General features: G+C 43.7%; 1 protein-coding gene and 1 long non-coding RNA gene across 3 annotated transcripts in view; one reads left to right on the forward strand and one right to left on the reverse strand.

The window, feature by feature from the left end:
* Positions 1 to 18,321, reverse strand: part of FAM107B (family with sequence similarity 107 member B) — a 209,733-nt gene that overhangs the window by 151,593 nt on the left and 39,819 nt on the right. The window lies entirely within an intron of this gene.
* Positions 714 to 18,321, forward strand: part of LOC145531370 (uncharacterized) — a 105,825-nt gene continuing 88,217 nt past the window's right edge. Inside the window, exons 1-2 of the long non-coding RNA XR_014072380.1 lie at positions 714 to 868; positions 1,072 to 1,174. This is a non-coding gene — a long non-coding RNA (uncharacterized LOC145531370). The remainder of the gene's footprint in view (positions 869 to 1,071; positions 1,175 to 18,321) is intronic.

Raw genomic sequence — 18,321 nt, forward strand, 5'->3', positions numbered from 1 at the left:
ACTGTCACAATAAATGACCATTAAGCTTGGCCTCCTCTCGGGTACTCTGGGAGGTAAGGGGGAGCCCCGGTTCTCCAACTGAAACTTTCAGAACTCAAGAAAAAATGGAGTGGATGGTTTACCTCCGTATGGAAGCCTTGGGGGCATTTCAGTGTTTGCAGAGAAGTTAACATAGGGAGAGTAATCAGTGCCGACACCAGATGAGAGCCAATAAAGAGATGAATGCCCTGATTGTGAAATGACAATAAAAACAGGGATGAGAGTGGAAGCTGAGCAACCCAACCTGGGTTTATCTCTGCATCCTGAGCTGGATCCATGATTCATAATCCGCTACAGTTCCCAGGGCATCCATTTTCCGCCGTAAACAAGAATGGCAGGCCTCTTCCCAGATGTGTAAACAGATTGTAAAACCTTCACTTTCCACTGGCAGCTCTGACAGCCAAAGTTATTTGAAATCGCATCAGCCTGTAAGGAACTGGAGGCCCAGCGGTTCATTGGGACGCTGCAAGCGAGCAGGAAGAGAAATGGCCCAGAGCACATGAGGGAGCACAACAATTCAAGCTGTGATCACTAATAACCTTTATCTGGCTACAAGGAAGCACCTGGACAGTGGCCAACACCTGGGGCACACGTACTCACGCTGTACACACGACGCGCACGCAAGTGCGCACGCGTGTACGCACATATACATTCACGTACGTGCGCCTCACACAGGCGCTCGCATCCCCATCCTACGTCAGCGAGGACGTGTCTCCTCACCTGCTCTTAACTGTCAGGGGCTTCACGTTGGTGCAGGACAAGACCCAGCAGAGAAACCCTGCCATGTTTGCGTTGGAAACCTCCTCTCTCCTGCTGATTTCTTATGGAAGTAAGCGTTGAGTTCATTTGACGTTCAGCCACTTTTATTAAAACATTCTTTAATGTCCTAATGTAACCTCTTGTTCCCTGACATCATGCTGACCTCATTTAAGGCTCTCTAACAAACTTAGTTTTAAAAAGATGAGTGCCAGGCCAAGCCCTCCCGTTTAATTGGTCACAACAGCTTCAGTCATAGTTTCCTGTCTCTCACAGACAAGAGTCGTCCCATGTGGGAACGGAAAGAAGGCATCCAGGCCATCGGCTCGGATTACACATCAGGAAAGGGAGACCAGACAGAAGACACGACTGGCCCCAGGCAAGGATTTCTTTCTTTTTTTTTTTTTCTCCCAACCAAAAGGGCAAAGGAAGTTATTTGTGTGGTGTCATAGTGGTAAGTTTCGAGAAGCTAGCCCACTGCAAACTTGTCCTTCTGGTGGCCTTTTGAGTTGAGCAATGTAGCTGCTCCTTTCTGAGGTACTTCTTAGCAAACAAGATAATTAAGACAATTGTCACAGCATTAGCTATGCTTTAAAACACATCTTTGGAGGTCTGGTTTCCTGCTGCTGGCAGTAGCACCCCACTGGAAAAAAATATCGCAGAAATAAAAATTCTCTGTCTTCTTTTCAGCTGAAGAATAGGGAATACACTGATGAGGGAATACAGGAATTGTGACAATTTGTCCCACAAACAAGGGCATTTAATGAAATATTCTTTTTTTAAATTGGAGGATAATTGTTTTACAACAGTTGCTGTTCGTTTCTGCTATACAACAATGTGAATCAGCTATATGTATACGTATATCCTTTCCCTCTTGAGCCTCCCTCCCATCGCCCCCATCCTACCCCCAAATCCTACCCCACTGGTTCATCACAGAGGACCAGGCTGAGCTCCCTGTGTTATAGTTGTTTCCCACTAGCTATCTATTTTACACATGGTAATGTATATCTAATGAAATACTTTTAAGGAACAAAGAGAAATACCTGGTTTATTTGTATATGTATACAATATAGTGTGTATGTGTATTTCTAAAGAGCTGTCTTATGCCTGACATTTTTCCTAGGCTACATGTGATGGAGGTAACCTTTGGTTGTAATGGTGTTGATCCTTTTCATAAAGTCTTTGACTAAATAATCAAATTTATTATCTTTTAAAATAATAAAAGATAATATCTTATTATCTTTGGTGTGTCACACCATGCATTTGGTGCATCACAGCTGGAAAACCAGCTCTGCCATAGCAGAGTTGGGTTAGATCTTTCTGGGCTTGAACAAACCACAAAAAAAAAATTTGCCTTTAAAATGTGACACTCTGACCCATCTCCAAGTCTTCCTTGAGTCATGATGAAATGTAGTCACTGACCCTGCTTTAGCAATCAGCAAGGAAATGCTTCCAGTTTTCACACCCACAGCAGGGCTCAATGTCAAGTTTGGTCTTAAAATCTCCCTTTTCCAGAAGCACTGCCTCATTGTTTGGGGAGGTTTTTTGTTTTTTTTTTTTAAAGGTTGCCATTTATGGTCAAGGGAGCATTGTAGACTACAATTTCTGGTTTGTTTCCAGGTGCAGTAGCAACAGAACTGACTGAGCAGAGAATCAGTCATGATGGTTTTAAAACAAAGTTTTTTTAAAGGGAGAGAGGAGAGGAGAGAGAAAATGTTAAAACACTTAGGGAAAAAAAAATCTGGGTTCTCATCCCAGCTGGTGCTAAGTAAACCCTGCATTTTGTGTAGTTTTGAGAAAAGCACCCCTCATTATTCGCATCTTGTAGACAGTAGGAGCAATCTTTCTCTGCTCGAAGAGCACACATTCATGTGGCCTGTGTGTACATCCTCAAAGAAGGTTAAATAATTGAATCCCATCCTTTCTTCATCAGATCTTAGAGATTTTAAGGCTTTGGAGGAAAAATCCAATCCCTTTATTTGTTCCAAATGTCTAACTGTTCTAAGAGGCTAACAGTAAAGGTTTGGATATATTGCCATGCAAAATAAGTGTAATAAATGTGTCATCCAAACAAAAAGGAACAGATTTGAACTGATAGCCAACAAGGTGCTCAAAGTCATAGGAGACTTCTAGTGGACTCCTAGCAAATGATTCCCTACTGTTTATGTTGAGAGGTTATAGCCCAGCCATAGAAAGGTCCAGAGACAGGTCCCTGACAAAACCAGGAAAACAGAGGGAACACAAGTTGGGTGGTTAAAAATTAAACTGGACATAGGTGGAATCAAAACAGAATACAGCCCACAGAATGGGAGAAAATATTTATCCTACATATCTGATAAGAGATTAATATCTAGAGTATATAAAGAACTCCTGCAACTCAACAAGAACAAAAACAACCCAATTCAAAAATGAGCAAAGAACATATATAGACATTTCTCCAAAATAGATATGCAAATGGCCAATCAGCACATGAAAAGATGCTGAACATCGCTGTGCATATGCGTAGTTGCTCAGTTGTGTCTGACTCTTTGTGACCCCATGGACCCTAGCCACCAGGCTTCTCTGTCCATGGCGATTCTCCAGGCAAGAATACTGGAGTGGGTTGCCATGCCCTCTTGCAGGGGAATCTTCCCAACCCAGGGATCAAACCCAAGTCTCCCACACTGCAGGCAGATTGTTTACTGTCTGAGCCACCAGGGAACATAGTTAGTCATTAGGAAAATGCACATCAAACCACAATGAGATACCACTTCATACCCATTGGAGTGGGCATTATCAAAAAGCAAACAGAAAAACATGTGTTGGTATGGATATAAAGAAATTGGAACCCTTGTGCATTGCTGGTGCTCATGTTAAATGGTGCAGCTGCTGTGGAAAACATTATGGTGGTTACTCAAAAAGCTAAATGTAGAATTACTGTGTGTGTGTGTGTGTGTGTAACACGGTCTGTCCGAGACCTGAGAGCTATAACACAGTCTGTCCAAGACCCAAGAGCTGTGACACGCCGAGGGCTTTAATGTCCGTCACTCCAAATCTTTGTTGTGACGAGACAGAACCAAGGAGTATACATTCGCCTGACAGATCAAACCTGGATCTCTGGCATTGCAAAGAGGAGCTACCTGAGGAGCCCATATGATTACCATGTGACCCAGCAGTTCCACTCCTAGGTACACAGCAGGAAAAACTGAGGCAGGGACTTCAACATGTATTTATACGCCCATTTTCATTAGCAGCTTTATTCAATTGCTTTATGTGGATTAGTACATGAATGGATAAACAAAACATGATACAGCCATACAGTGGAATTTTATTCAGTCTTTAGAAGGAATGAAATTCTGATGGATGCTACAACATGGGTGAACCTTGAAGACATAACACTAAATGCCATAAACCAGACGCAGAAGGGCAAATAGTGTACAATTATATTTGTATGTGGTACCTAGAGTAGTCAGTTCAGTACAGACAGAAGGTAGAATGGTGGTTGCCAGGGATCGGGGAGGGGGAAATGGAGAGTAACTGTTTAATGGGTATAGAGTTTCAGTTTAGGATGAAGAAAAAGTTCTCAATGTGGATGGTGGGTAAGGTTGCAGAAACTATGTGAGTATAGTTACTTACTGTCACTGAACTGTCCACATAAGAATAGTTTAAATGGTAAATTTTGGGTTCTGTTTATTTAACCACAATAAAAAATAGTAAAGATGATTTTAAACAGTCTAGCCCTGACTCTGTCACAGTCACCTCGTGACACACAGAGAGACTGGTCCTCTGGGTCAGGTGATCATCCCACTTGGCAGCTCAGAGAGCTTGTGTTTCCAGGTACCTTCAGAGACTTCTACTCGGCACCAAGTCACTGGGACCAAAGAGATGATGGTCACCAGCAGGGTGTCGCCAAGACTGAAGAGAGGCGAACCCATCCCTACAGAGGAGAAAGCTCTACTACTTCTAGGACTGTGCTCCTCATGGGCCACTACTGCTACTCAGGGAACCCTGGCCTCACAAGTACTCCCCTCCCCTCTGTGACCACCAGGGCTGGGCTAGATTAGGGAGCCATGTTAGGGCCGTAAGTAGGAGGACCCAAGTATTTATTCGCCTTTTCTTTTTCGTTCTTCATTCTATTAAATCACTTTACTTTTAACATTAACATGGCTCCCTACTCCCACTCGATCAAAATAGTGAAATATTCATATCTATTAGATTTTTAAAAAAGAAATACTGAGTCAATGAATCCCAGCTTGTGGAAGAGATACCAAGCTTATGAGAAAAGTGAAAAGAAAGTGAAGTCGCTCAGTCATGTCTGACTCTTTGCGACCCCATGGACTGTAGCCCACCAGGCTCCTCTGTCCATGGGATTTTCCAGGCAAGAGTACTGGAGTGGGTTGCCATTTCCTTCTCCAGGGGATCTTCCCAACCCAGGGATTGAACCTGGGTCCCCCGCATTGCAGGCAGACACTTTACTGTCTGAGCCACCAGGGAAAAAAAGGATACAAATTCTGACCAGACTGTGGAGGACATGGCACATGTTCATGGCGATGAGTGGCAGAATCCTCAACCTCCAGTATTTCTGGCAAACGTTCCAGCTCAAGCACTCTGTTAACAGGCTCCTTTCTGCCTCCCATCCTGCTATCAGTTCGTATGACTGCCCAGTCTCTCCACCTTAGGAGATCTGAACCCAGTCTGACCATTTCCATTTCTCATGACTTGCTGTGCATTTCAGACAGATGTCTGCAGAGATGATACAGTAGGATGTTTTCCACTTATTTCATGATCCATGGAGCTGAATTTCTCAAGGTAACAGCCTTTGAGACCAGTGGTAAAAATGCCCTATCAAACCATGAAAAGGCATGGAGGAACCTTAAATACATGTTGCTAAGGGAGCAAACTCCAGGAGATGGTGAAGGACAGGGAAGCCTGGCACACCGCAGTCCATGGGATCACAAAGAGTCAGACAAAACTTAGCGACCAAACAATAAAGGGAAAGAAACCAATGTGAAAAGCTATATACTGTATGATTTCAACTATATGACATTCTGGAAAACTATTGAAGGGTTCAGGGGGGAGAGAGGGAGAGAGAGAAAGAGATGGAACACGGCATTTTTTGGGCAGTGACACTATTCTGTATGATACTGTATTGATGGATACCTGTCATTTTATATTTGTCAAAACTCATAGAATGTATCAATATAACACAAAGAGTGACTCCTAATGTAAACCATGAACTTTAATTAATATTATATATCGATATTGGCTATTGGCTCATCGGTTGTTTCAAACATACCTCATTAATGAAAAATATCAGTAATGAGAGAAACTGAGGGGAGCAGAAAGAGGGCATATGGGAACCCACTGTAATTTCCATTCAGTTTTTCTATAAATTCTTTATAAAAAAAGGTCTGTCAAGGGCTTCCCTGATGGTCTAGTGGTTAAGAATCTGCCTGCCAATGCAGGGGACACAGGTTCTATCCCTGATTCAGGAAGCTCCCACATGCTGTGGGGGAACTAAGCCTATGCACCACAACTACTGAGCCTGTGCTCTAGACCGCGTGCTCTGCAGTGAGAAACCTATGCCCAGCAGGGTAGCCCCTGCTCGTTGCACCTAGAGAATGCCTGCATGCAGCAGCGAAGACCTAGCTCAGTCCTAAATAAGTGCTTTTTAAAAGTCTGTTAAATAAAACATATACACACACACACAAATACATGCATACCTGCATATATATGGGAGCATTTTAAAAATACACATGGCTCGGCCCCACTCCAAAGGTTCTGATTTGATTTGTTTCCACTGGCACATGTGGGTTTCCCCAAAGTAGTCTGAGGCTTAAAGTCACAGTTTCTTGTCAAAGAGCAAGAAATCCCCCAAGTTTACTGAGTCAAGACCTGAGCCCATCAGCATCACTTAAGAAAAGTAGGCCGAGTCTTGGATGCTTTAGGAAGTTGCCGAAGCTCAGAGACTGGCTAGAAGCCAAGACCACTGTTAGGGTCACTCTGAGGCTTAATGATTTCCAAACTCATTTCTGGGAAAGTTTTAAGGAACAAAATGAGCAGAGTGTCAGACAAGAAGATATGAGGGTTGTTTTTTTTTCCCCCTTAAACTTCTTTTTCTCTGAAGTAACCAAGAAGAGCTTTGTTTCAAGACATGAGTCCAAAATTCATATTCATTTTGGACTGTAGTTTCTGGCTATTTCCTTAGTGGTGACTGTGACTAGAAGTACGCCCACCTTTCACTTTAGGGCTTCTGATGTCCTCCGACTTTTCTTCCTCAACTCCGGTTTTCCGCAGCAACCCAGGTCTTGGCCACTGAGTTTCCAGGGCACTAAGCTCCCCCCTCACTCCTCTCCCCTCCCCTGCACTTCCTCCTCTATGGACAGGTTTAGAAGCTCACTCAAATCCATGCTTGCTTCTGACTGATCAGATTAAGATACCCATACTATTGTAATGGAGGATAATGCCTTATTATGTTACTCCCTCTCAACAATTGACAATATGCACCCAAAGCTTCCGTATTCTTTACATCCCTTGGTCCTGAAATTCCATATTTGTCAGCAAAGCTTTTATATCTCAATGGGTCGTCACTTTACAGCATGGGCTGTATTACACGGAAAACATAAATATTTGACAGGGGTGTGTGCGTGCGTGCTCAGTCATGTTCGCCTTTGTGATCCCATGGACTGTAGCCCACCAGGCTCCTCTGTCCATGGAATTCTCCAGGCAAGAATACTGGAGTGAGTTGCCATTCCCTGCTTCAGGGAATCCTCCCCACCCAGGGATCAAACCCAGGTCTCCTGCATTGCAGGCAGATTCTTTACTGTTTCAGCCACCAGGGAAGTCCTTGATAAGGGACTACTCTTCGAAAAAGCTCCCTGTCCCATTTCAGCCCCAAGGAAAGGGGAGAGGGATGCCACTGAGGGTTGGAGGATCTGAGACTTGGGGATGGATGGTCTTTGAGTCGCAAGAAGTTAATTAAGAAGTTAATTAATGCAAATCACTTGCTGTTTTTGGAGGAGAGGGAAAGAATGTGGGGAACTGAGATGGGGGAAGTAGGCAGAGGCTTGTGTTCTGTTTTCGCTATTCTGCCCTGAAATTCTGAAACAGGCCATGTTAAATGGGTTGAATGGAAAGAGCAGAACATCAGGGTTCGTGGTTGCCCAGCCTGGGGGCCCCGGCAAGCTAGGCCCCACGTGGGCCTGGAGTACTGCTAGCTCAAAGCTCGTGGTAGGAGGGCCCTCTTGGGGATTCCCAAGACCATGTTCCTGAACCCCTACAGTCTGTTAGCATAGGGATCCTGCATGTCTCTGTGTGCCTCGGTATAGCACACAGAGTTAGTGGGCTGGCAGCCTTGGCTCAGGACACACTGGTGGCGGCATGCTGGGATCCTAAACCAAGATGCAAACGACTGGACCATTAAACCCAGTAGCTGGAGCCACAGAATAGCTCAAAAGGCCAAAAGAGACTGTGGCCTCTCAGCAGACAGGAGACCCAGGGCAAATCCAGATCCACTGGTCTTCATTAGAGAGCAGTGAGGGCACAGATGGCAGCACACAGATCCAAAGCCTTTAACCAACATCCCAGCCCATCTCTAAGAAATCCAGACACAGTCTCAGGAAGGCGCTGGGGGCGGGGACCCAAAAACCAGAACATTTATCGAGAGAAACTGACCTGAATAGGATTATTCAACCAGGATAATAGCAAAGACTTTTCATTTTCTCCCTAAATAGTATGGGAGGCCAGAGATGCAGAATTGGATCTGATGGAAAATGTTTTTTCCATCAGAAAAAACATGTTTCTTGGCTGTCTGAGTAGTGCTGTGTTAAATTTTCAGATAACTATGTTTACCATAGAGCCAGGTTATGCTCAAGGCAGGAGGTCAGAGGACCCATTTTCAAAGAACTAATCGAGAGAAAAACCATTAAATATTGATGTTGAGGTGTTTACAATGAGAAGCTGTGGTCCAGCCACTGTCCTACAGTGTAATCACTAATTGGCAAACTCTGGACCTCACAAAGTCTTGCTAGTTTCCAGCGCTTTTTCTACTGCCTCTCTCCTAAATGCAGCAGACAAGCAAGGCAGCAGACGTTTAGGGACAACTTCCAACTTGAGAGAGAAACAGAAAAAAAGGTGGGGGCTCAGAAGAATCAGGGACAATACAAAGAGTGGGGAGGGAATATCAAAAAATCATTAACATCTTCAGAGAGAAAAGACCCTTAAAACAATAGATTATGTGCAAAAAAGAAATAATCAGACTGCAAGAAAGAACCTTTGGAAATTACAAATATGACAGCTGAAATTAAAAGAGGGCAGAAGATACAATCAAGGAAATTGCTCAAGAAATAAAAAACTAGGGAAAGGTCAGTAGGAGAGAAAACTACAAGAAAGTTAGAAGATAGGTTTAGGAGATTGTCTTAGTTAGCTACCACTGTGTAACAAATTACCCCTGTTGCCCCGAGTTTAGTGCCTTAAAACAATAATAAGCATTTATCATCTCACACAGTGTTTACAGGTCACTTAACACTTAGCTGAGTGATTGTGGTGTGGGGTCTGTCCCAGGCTGGAGTCAAGATGTTGGTGGGGATTGTGGTCACCTTGGGCCTGACTGGTCTGCAGGGTCACTTCCAAGATGGCTTCCCCTTGGGGAAGTTCCTCCCTGGCTGTTCCTTGTCATGTGGACTCTGCATAGGGCTGCTTGAGTGTTCTCACAACATGAGAGCTGGCTCACCCTAGAGCAAATAACCAGAAGGAGAGCAAGGAGCAAGGTGCAGTGCCTTTCAGAAGTAACATGCTGACCTTTCCATCACATTCTGCCTGCTAGAAGTAAAGTCTCTCGGTCAGGCTCAGGGAGAAGGATCTAGAAAGGGTTGACAGCAGTGAGATGACTCACAGGTGCTGGGCAGTAGAGCAGGTAGGGTGTAAAGAACACAGATTTTGATGTCAGGAGATCATGAACTTGAATCTTGGCTCCTCCTCAGGCAAATCATTTGTCTCTCCTCAGTTTCCTGTCTTGTAAAATGGGTGTGATATTGCCACTATGCAAAGTTTTAGTAAATTGAGAACTCTTACAAGTGACTTGTACATGATAGGTGCCAAATAAACCACAGTTTTGTTAGTAGCAGTATTGAGATGTCTTGGATAAGAGAGAAAGGATGTGGTGTGCTGTGAAGTCCTGGCTAAGTCCCAAACCGGAACTCAGAAAACCAGCAAAACCCCCTCTGGACACCCTCAGTAATGGATAGCCGAACAATTGGAATGTACTGTTCTCTTATTCGGAGAAGGCAATGGCATCCCACTCCAGTACTCTTGCCTGGAAAATCCCATGGACGGAGGAGCCTGGTAGGCTGCAGTCCATGGAGTCGCGAAGAGTCGGATATGACTGAGTGATTTCACTTTCACTTTTCACTTTCATGCATTGGAGAAGGAACTGGCAACCCACTCCAGTGTTCTTGCCTGGAGAATCCCAGGGACGGGGGAGCCTGGTGGGCTGCCATCTATGGGGTCACACAGAGTCGGACACAACTGAAGCAACTTAGCAGCAGCAGCAGCTTTCTTATTTCTGAATAATGATGGGGATTCTGCTCAGACCCCAGAGACATTGTTTAGCATGTGGGTTCTATGGATTTGGAGGAATCTTTTCAGCTACTGAAATGTCATCCTTCGGTTTTTAGTTTTGGGGAGATCTTTGCCCAAATCTAGGAGAAGTATGTTTGATTTTCCAGCCTCACAGATTTAGTGGCTGCACAGTGGCAAGAAGAAAGCTGCAACCATCCTTAAGTCAAAAGCCTCCCAATAAGACTAGCTTCTCACTGGGTAAATGCAGACCTGGTGGGTCCTCCATCTGTCCCTCAGTATGCAGGCTGCATCTCAACTTATAACATACCTGCGTTTTGGGAAATAGGCAACACAAGACACAGAAAAGCAGTACAGCTTCTGGTGGCGAAATTGGTTCCTGTTTCCGCGATAGATAAAGCTGGTTATTGATCATGCTGACTTAGGTTTGTGGATGGACCCCCACTTTCCAAAGACAGGACGGTTTTGATCCTCAACCACCTTCAGAGGTGGGAAGAGTCAAAATGTTTTTTCTGGTCAGAAGTAACATGCTGACCTCATGTTTCTCATCTACAGATGAGAAAACAGAGACTGAAAAAGAGGAAGCACCTTCTGGACACAGTCCTTGTTTGTGTAGAACTAAGATGAGAGTTCAGATCTTCTCAGGTTCAAGGCTGCTCCCATCACCTCACCACCTGCTGGTAGGAGGGGATGAGGCTTTGCAGTCAGATGCTGGTGTCAGAGTCCTGGCCCTCTGATTTGGGCCCCCCTGGACAAAGCCTGCCCCACTGACACACTCAGGCCTGGGCCTTGGGTCTCAGAGTTCAGCCAGGGACACCTTCTCCCTTGGCCCTGTTTTCTTGCCTCTAAAATAAGAATCCTGACCTACTTCATTAGTCTGTCCTCAGGGAAGAAATCAACATTTTTAAACTAAATTAGTTTGTGTTTGTGAACGTCCTGATATAGCCTAATAATACTTTGCCTTCAATGTTGCTTCCTCCTCCCCAGAGAATATAAAAGAAATTCATTCCTGTTGTTTTAATTAATGTAAATATTTTGTGCAGAATGAAAGATTAAAAGATACTAGTAATTTCCTCTGAGAAACCCATACACACATCATTTGCATATTTGCTCTCAGATTTGTTCTCTGCCTCTACGTTTCAAAATCAGGCCTCTTGGCTCCCTGGCTTCCTGCTGGAGACAGCCAGCAGAGTCACAAGAGGGGGTCAGAGTAGGGGAGGAAGGGAGAAGGGGTCAGAGGGGGAGGAAGGGAGAAACCAAAGGACCTCTTCCTCTGCTTCCGGGAGCATCTCGCCAGTGGATCCAGTTCCCCCATGAACTCGCTCCTCCTCCCTGGGCCCACAGCCTGCTGGTGGTCTAGGCTCCCACCTCTGTCCTCTGTGCCTCTGGCCTCAGGGTGGTAGCTTCTGCCAGGTGTTGCTAATCTCTGGGTTGCCTCACCCTGCCCTGTCGGCTTTTCAACTCTTCTTACATCTTTGTCACCAGTTTTCTGTGTTAAATTCCATCTGTTGAAATCATGGTGTGGGCTGTTTGCCTTACTGGCCCTGAATTTGTGGTTCTCACAGAGGGAGTGGGGTGTGGGAAATGCCTTCTCCTGGAGAAGGAGATCTTGGCCCAGGAGGGGCACTTCCTCCAACTCGCCAGGGAATCAGTGGCAAGTCACTGTTCCTTCAGACTTTTTCCGCAGAATGAAATAACTAGTCTAGCTGATTCAGTTGCCATCAGTTTCATAGCTATGATTTCATCTGTCAGGTAGTTGATTGTCTGACTATGCCAAAACACCTTCCAACTCAGACTCTTGTTAACAGTAAAAAGATTTTTTTTTCCAAGTGAAAGTTAAAAGCTGCTGGGCCCCATCAGGTCCAATACATCAATGAACTGAAGGGCCATTGGGGAAGTAAGAGACAATAATAACAAACGAATAATTCCCTCAAAACTCTACCAGACACCTTTGTCTTAAAGGAATCTGAGATGTCCACAGGTAAGTATTTTAAGGAACAAAATAATCCAAAGGACTTAGAATGCATTAGCAAATGTTGTTTGCACCCTCTTTTTTCCTCCCCTATGAAATATTTTATAGTTTCAAAAGAAATACTTCAAAAAAATTTTAAGTGTACAGTCAGTGGTCTTCAGTGTGTTTACAAAGTTGTACAGACTTCACTGCTAACTCCAGAACATACTCCTCACATCCCAAAGAAACCTCAACCCACTCACAGTCACTCCCCATTCCTCTCTCCCTTCAACTGCCAACAAACACTAAACTACTTTCTGTCTTTATAGATTTGCCTCTTTTACACATTTCATAATATGTGGCCTTTGTTACAAGCTTCTTTTACTTGACATAAGGTTTTCAAAGCCCATCCATGTTGTAGCATGTACTTCGTTCCTTTTTACTGCCAAATAATAGACCAATATGTGCATATACCACATATGGTTTATCCACTCATCAGGTAGATATTTGGGTGGTTTCCACTTTTTGGCTATTGTGAATAACGCTGCTGCAAACAATCATGTACAACTTTTTTCTCCTTTTTTTTTGCCTTGCAGCATGGCCTACAAGATCTTAGGGCCCTAATCAGGGTTTGAACCCAGGCCCCAGCATTTAAAGTGTGGAGTCTTAACCACTGGATTGCCAGGGAATTCCCTACCCTGTCTTGATCACTGTAGATATATATAGTAAGTTTTGAAATCAGGGAAGTATGAGTCATTCAACCTGTTTTTTAAAGATTTTTTTGATTGTTCTGGATCTATTTCATTTCCATATGAATTATAATATCAGTTTGTCTTAAACTGCAAAAAAGGTGGCTAGGATTTTGGTAAACATTGTATTGAATCCATAGGCCAGTGTGGGAAGTATTGCCATCTTAGCAATATGAAATCTTCCAATCCTTGAACATGGTATGGCTTTACATTTATTTAGGTCTTCTTTGATATCTTTCAATGATATGTTATAGTTTTCAGTGTACAAGTTTGTATCTCTTTTGTTCAATTTATTCTCAAGTATTTCATTCTTTCTGATGCTATTTGTAAATGAAATTGTTTTCTTACTTTCATTTTTGAGTGTTGATTGCCAGTTTATACGATTGCAATTGTTTTTATATATTTGTCTTGTATCCTGAGGCCTTGCTGAACTTGGTCATTAGTTTCAACGGTTTTTCAGTGGATTCCTTAGGTTTTTCTATTTAAAGTATCATGTCATCTGGAACTAAAGAGAGTTTTACTCCTTCCTCTCCAATCTGATGCCTTCTATTTCTTTTTCTGTCCTTATTGCCTTGTCTAGAATCACCAGTACAGTTTGATAGAAGTGGCAAGAGCAGACATACTTGTCTTGTTCCTGATCTTAGGGCAAAAGCTTGCAATTTCTCACCATTCAGTATGATGTTAGCTGTGAGTTGTTCATAGATGCTCTTTATCAGGTTGATGAAGTTCCCTTCTATTCCTAGTTTGTTGACTAAGGAATAGAAAAGAAAATACAAAGAAATATGCTTCTGTACCTTGCCCTAAGCTTTTAGTCCCTGTTGCTCTAAATGAATTTTTCTTTTATTTCCATGAAAATGACAGCAAACAGCTACCACTTGATCTGTTCCCACTAACTCACTCTCTCAGATCGATTTTTAAAAAATTAAGTTGCTTCTAAAAGCTGTTAGGATGTCCTATAATGTATAAAGCATACATGGTACCAAAATTTTAAAAGCAAGCAAAGAAAAGTGTGGTAAAAACAAAATCCGTATTTTATTACTGCCAGATGTCTATTACTACTTGAGCTATTTCTTCCTGTTATCCCACAGCCCTGGGCATTAGTGGACCTTTCTTAGTCATTTATGGGAAGTGGATGAGGAGTTGGGTCATGCTTTCTTAGATGCATAACCTGGAGCAAATCATTTTATCTCTCTGGACCTTAATTTCCCCATCTGTCAAATAATCTTTGAGTACTTAACTTAGGAAGATTCAAATAGCCCATCTCTGTGAAGTACTGAAGTTAATGCCTGACACTTGGCAAGTGCACAGTAATTTAGCTCCTATCATTGTTTGAAACATCATCATTATTATCAGCCACCTGTTAGCTCTGTGTCTCTACTGCATCTTGCTCAGGTTACCTGACATTCGTGTATGAGGATGAATAACCCACTTAGCAGAAGGGAGTGTGTTGTAGTCTAAAAATCACCATGACAGCCACCACCTCCGGTTTCCACTTTCTATCAAATATTCAACTAGACCTGAGTCTGTGGGTTTCAAGATCAACTTAGACACAGAGAGGATTATTAAAAATCATTTTGAAAATTCAGGCCTATATCAGTTTTACTTTATCCTCTGCATTTTCACTGGCTTAAAAAAATTTCCTAGAAATAAAAGAAAAAGAAAATAGTATGCTATAGATCATGCCTCTTAATGTTGTTAAATAGAAACATTTACTAGAGGAGACACTTCATATCCCAAAGGGAACAGCTTCTCCCACACACATACAACCCCCTCCCCTGAAGATGGATTCCTGTGCTTCCTGGTGCTTCACAGTGTCTGTGAGGCTGGGGTTGCCAGGAAGAGGGAGGTCTGTCTTTAGGGAAAATCCATTCCCAAGCCCTTGTTTCTTATGACATCTTAATGCTGGCTGTGGGGATCTGCTTTGCCATCCCTTTGGGGACTTTAGGCTGAACTTTCCTTGGCTTTTGTGGCAGAGAGAGATCGTTGTTCCCCCAAATTCACACTCCCTCTCCCTCTGTAGAGCTGGTAGAGCTGGTACTGGTACTGGCGAGTGACTACTGAGCCAGGGACCATGTTCATGCATCTGGGTGCCACCATGTGACCCAGCACACTGATGCAGCATCCACAGAAGTGATGTCACATCTTTGGCTGCTCAGAAAACTTTGTGGGGCTCCTCCATGATCTCTTTACTTTACGGCTAGAATATAGGTAATCCCCAGGGAGCTGAAGATGGCCAAGCCTCCATCACCTGGGTCCCTGAACAGCTGGAGGCAGGAAGCTGCTCCAGGCTGATCTCTTCACCTGCCAGGACTGTTAGGTGAATGCGAAACAGAAGGTGACTGTGTTAGACTTCTGAACGTTCAATGTGTGTTTGAGGGCTAGAGCATCACTCTAAAGAGTTCAGCTTTTCTCACTGTAACAGACCCTGCATGTTTATATAATTAAGATTGTTTTAATGCTGTGCATTTGTCTTAGCTGTCTGGGCTGCTGTAACAAAATACCACAGATTGGGTGGCTTATAAACAACAGAAATTTACTTCTCACAGTCTGGAGGCTTGAAGACTGAGAGCAGGGTACTAGCAGGTCAGGGTCAGGGTCAGGGTTAGGCCACCTTGCGGTTGAAGATTTCTTGTATCTTCACATGGAGGAAGGGACAAGCTAGTTCTCTGGTGTCCCTTTAACAAGGACATTAATCCCATTCATGAGGCTCCAGTTGCATGACCTCATCACCTGCCAAAGGCTCTACCTCCTAATACCATCACCTTGGGGGTTAGGTTTTCAACATATGAATTTAGGGGGAACACAAACATTCAGACCATAGCTGCATTACAGGGAGACAAAGGCCTTTTATATTCCTAAATAGTGAAAAAAAACCCACTTTGATTCATGTTAGAACGTGGGTTTATCAGGCCATGCTAATTTGAAAGATTAACATGTGTGAACATATGCATGAGTATCATGTATTTATAATCATATATGTTTATGTGGATCTCTGTTAACTACTGAGTAGTCATCTCTTACTCTTTAAACATCAAGTGCCTATAATACACCAAGCACTGCCTGGACCCAGTAGAACATTAAGGTTAATAAGATCTAGTCCCTGGCCTCAGGGGCTCATAGAGAGCTGCTGGCCCGGTTTTGCAGATACATATTTAGATAGTTTATCTACTGGGATGACTTGGAACACCAGCTCCACTGTGAATTGTTTGGATCAGCTCTAGAATTGTCTGGAGTATATGCTCACATTTCATTTTCAGGAGGAGAGTGTTCTCTAGGATAAGAAACTTAAAGCAGGACCTTCCCAGAAGGGAAGATCAGCACTCACACAGTCTTCATACAAATTCCCAGGAGCCCAGTCACAGTGAGGACAAGGAGCAGGAAGAAGGCTAAGAGGAGAGCAGACAGCGGAAGCTCATCCGGATCTGAAGAGTGGAGAAGCCCCTGGGCCTCAAACACACACAGACTCCAGTCTCTCAGCCCCAGGGTCTCTGACTGTGAGAAAATGAAGCATGCTTGAGAATGAAAGCACAAAAATAAACATTTGTGGAATCCATCCATAAGGCTCTCATAACTTCAAAGGGCTGCAAGGAAACAACATTGCTAATGAATTTGGTGTCAGTGAAATGGAAACATGTGATTTAGATTTCCAGAAAAATAAACCTAGTCTTCCAGGCAAAGAGAGACACTGCACCTGAGGGCCATGTGCTTTTGGGTGGGCTTTTGTGTTTGTAAACCCACAAGCCTTAGGGAAATGTTGAGGCTCTCAGACCCTCAGCAGCATCTGAGCTCCCTGTAGAGAACTAGGGCCCAGCTCACTGGATGGAGTAATGAAGTTTGGGTGGGTTTTCTAGAGGCCACAGTCTACTTGATATCAGAGACCCTCAGGGGTCTCTCAAAGAAGAATAAAAGAGAAAGAAAAAGAAGAAAGAAATGAGATTTGCTCCTCAAAAGGCCAAGTTGATGAACCACAGGTTATCTTTTATTCTGAGTTTTATATTTAATCAATGCTCCAGTCTTAGTGTGAGCTACTGTAACAAATAGAGCATATATGGCCTGGGTGGCTTAAACAGCAAATGTTTACTTCTTAACAGTTCTGGGGGCTGGAAAGTCCAAGATCAAAGTGCCCACAGATCTGATGTCTGGTGAGGATCTGCTTCCTGGTTTGCAGATAGCCATTTCTCACGTGGCAAAAAGACAAAGTAGGGGATGGGCGGGGGAAGCAGGGGAGAGGAAGAAAGAGTCTACTCTTCACATCTCTTCTTCTAAGGGCACTAATCCCATCATGAGAGCACCACTCTTATGACCTCATTACCTTCCAGAGGCCTCCCCTCCTGACACCATCATATTGGGAAGTTAAGATTTCAACACATGAATATTCAGGCAACACAGAACATTCAGTCTATAACAGTTCCCAGTTAGACTTGGAAGAAATGAACACAGGAAAATGCTCAGTGGGAGGCATCTCCCGTGACAAACCAGATACAGCGGTTTGGTCTGTGCACCTGCCTTGAGCTTAGCACGAAGATGCAGCAGGGTTGGATGTCTGCACCTTCCTTGAAGGAAGAAAGGACCAAACCATAGCACAGGGTAGCATGGAACCAAGTTGGAAAGACTGTTGCTTGGATCTCTGGGGTCAATTTTTTAAATAACATTCCACAATTAAGGACAATAATATCATGCTTCCCCCTAGAAACCATGTGTACTCACATGGCAGCTAGAAGTCTTTGTAGCCAACTTTCTGCAAATGACTTGACCCTACCCCAGAGGTACAACCCCAAAAGACCAGATCATTAAAGGACCTTTAAAGAGTATTAAGGATTAAAGGACCCTTCCATGCTTCCCAGATTATCAGCTGCTCCCTTGTGGCTTCCCCCACAAAGAGGTCCTTTAAACTCTGACCATTCTCTGATTATCAAAAACAGATATGTACTATTCTAGAAATATAGCACCATCATGCTTTGGGCTTTGGTCATAGTGCCCAAGCCCTGTCTCTCATATCTTAACTGTGACAGTGTGTTCCAGCCTGGGCTTCCAGCTCTCAGTGGCTGCATCTCTTAGAGCTTCATGTCTAACTAAGGAAGACTGTAGCCTGGGACCCAGCAGTCCCAGAGGACCAGGCAATTAACACCTGCCAGTAGCAGCCCTTAGGTGATGACTCTTGGGAGTTGGTGTATAAATACCCCAGCTCCCTCAGCACTCAATGTGAGGGATCACTTCCCCCAGTTTCCCTATAGTATTAAGCTCTGGTTGTCCACTGTGGTAGCTGACTTA

The sequence above is a fragment of the Giraffa tippelskirchi genome, chromosome 13 (assembly GCF_054371585.1).
Source record: "Giraffa tippelskirchi isolate mGirTip1 chromosome 13, T2T-mGirTip1v1.2.pri, whole genome shotgun sequence".
In the NCBI taxonomy this organism is placed as follows: domain Eukaryota; kingdom Metazoa; phylum Chordata; class Mammalia; order Artiodactyla; family Giraffidae; genus Giraffa; species Giraffa tippelskirchi.